We start from the raw sequence: 2276 nt of genomic DNA, 5'->3' as shown, positions 1-2276 counted from the left end.
TGTGACAAATTTTTGGTCAAGTCAATTCCATGAAAAAGTTCTGATTTTAAAAACTAGCAACGTAAAACTGCCACACGCAAAAAAGAAACCAAACTGGTCCACAAAACGTTCTCCTTTCCTTCTGAGGGTTTGACAGTGCATCATTACCATTAAAGAGCCTTACTACTAAACGTTAATGGCCAATTGAAACCAACAGCTCTGAGACGTTCTCCCTCCACTGATTAAGACCGGGGTGGCAGGTGTTAGGGAGAACATTCATTTAGCCTTCTGAGCTTTCTCGGCAGAGTTGGTGACCTTGCCAGCTCCAGCAGGCTTCTTGTCCACTGCTTTGATGACACCCACCGCAACTGTCTGTCTCATATCATGAACAGGAAAGTGGCCCAGACCTGGAATAGTCCGAGACGCTCTCAACAAACATGGGTTTGACAGGAACCCTATCAATAATGGCAGCATCACCAGACTTCAAGAATTTAGGGCCATCTTGCAGCTTTTTACCAGCGACACTGCCATGATGAACATCCTCAGGAGACACCTTCTTGACATTGAAGCCCACATTGTCCCCAGGAAGAGCTTCACTTAAAGCTTCATGGTGCATGTTGACAGATTTTATTTTAGTTGTAATATTGGAGCCAAGGCCGCCACACCAGCTCTGAGAACACCAGTCTCAACTGCGCTGTCAGGAACGGTACCGATACCACCAATATGGGAGGCATCCTGGAGGGGCGGGTGCAAGGGCTTGTCACTTGGACGAGTCGGTGGCAGGATGCAGTCCAGAGCCTCAAGCAGCGGGCTCTGCTGGCATTGCCATCCTTACAGGTGACTTTCCATGCCTTGAACCAAGGCATGTTAGCACTTGGCTCCAGCGTGCTGTCACCATTCCAACCGGAAATTGGCACAAATGCTACTGTGTCGGGGTTGGAGCCAATTTTCTTAATGTAAGTGCTGGCTTCCTTAACGATTTCCTCATATCTCTTCTGGCTGTAGGGTGGCTCAGCGGAACCCATTCTGTTACCACCAATAATTAACTGTTTCACACTCACTGTGTAAGCCGGAAGGGCTTGCTCACAGGCCTGTCCATTCTTAGAGATACCAGCTTCAAATTCACCAACACCAGCAGTAACAATCAGGACAGCGCGGTCAGCCTGAGATGTCCCTGTAATCATGTCTTCGATGAAGTCTCTGTGTCCTGAGGCATCAATGATAGTCATGTAGTTCTCGCTGGTCTCAAAGTTATACAGAGTTATCAATGGTGATTCCACATTCACACTCAGCTTTCAGTTTATCCAAGACCCAGGCCGACTTGAAGGAGCCCTTTCCCACCCCAGCAGCCTCCTTCTCCAATTTTTCAATGGTTCTTTTGTCGACGCCACTGCATTGGTAGAGCAGATGGCCAGTAGTGGGGGACTTGCCCGAATCTACGTGTCCAGTGAAGACAACGTTGATATGAGTCTTTTCCTTTCCCATTTTGGCTTTTAGGGGGAGTTTTCATGACACTTGTGTTCTGGCAGCAAACTCATGAAAAAGGTAATTTTTGTATTTTTAGTAGAGACGGGATTTCTCTATGTTGCCCAGGCTGGTCTTGAACTCATGAGCTCAAGCTATCTACCTGCCTCAGCCTTCCAAAGTGCTGGGATTACAGGCGTGAGGCACCGTGCCAGGCTGGATACAAGATATTTAAAAGCCCAAATTTTATTTTACAGATAAAGCCAATCCATCGTCTGAATTTACCATCTGGGAAGTTGTGATCTGGGGTCACTTTGAGCTCCTCGAGCTGTGATCTAGAGCCACAAAGCCCCTCAGAAATAAGGCCCAGTGCCCTGCAGCACCATCGGTTTACCCAACAATTTAAGAGAGAAAAAGTATTTGAAAATGTTAAGACAAATATGGCCGTGTCACGGCGGGGCCGCTACTGGCCCATAAGGCACCTTCGTGCGAAGTAGAAAAAAAGCACGCCCCTTCTTTGGGATAGATGTGTGATATTGTGCTGGCCTAGAGCCAGAACCAGAGCAAAACTATTTTATAAAATGCAAAACTGTTTTTAGATAAGTTGAAATGGCTGCCCCATTCTCCTCACAATAACTACTGTCCTTGGCCTCTGTTAATAGAACTGCCAGTTTGTTCTTCAAAACTACGTAAAGCTGCTTACCTTTTCTTATCAGTAACTGCTCTCTGTGGCCCTAATGTGACAGGCAAGCAGTCCTAACCCATGCCATCGTGGCTCCTGCGACTTGTAATAAGTAACTAAGGTCTGTGATTTCCACCTTAACCAGATAATG

At 46.7% G+C, this 2276-nt stretch overlaps 1 pseudogene; it reads right to left on the bottom strand.

Annotated features, from left to right (window-relative positions):
• Window positions 1-240: 240 nt before the first annotated feature.
• On the bottom strand, window positions 241-1507 carry LOC116566643 (annotated as a pseudogene).
• Window positions 1508-2276: the final 769 nt, after the last annotated feature.

This window comes from Sapajus apella, unplaced genomic scaffold (genome assembly GCF_009761245.1).
Source record: "Sapajus apella isolate SASKATOON/1434 unplaced genomic scaffold, GSC_monkey_1.0 scaffold43, whole genome shotgun sequence".
NCBI lineage: Eukaryota > Metazoa > Chordata > Mammalia > Primates > Cebidae > Sapajus > Sapajus apella.
This window is presented reverse-complemented; position numbering and strand designations above follow the sequence as displayed.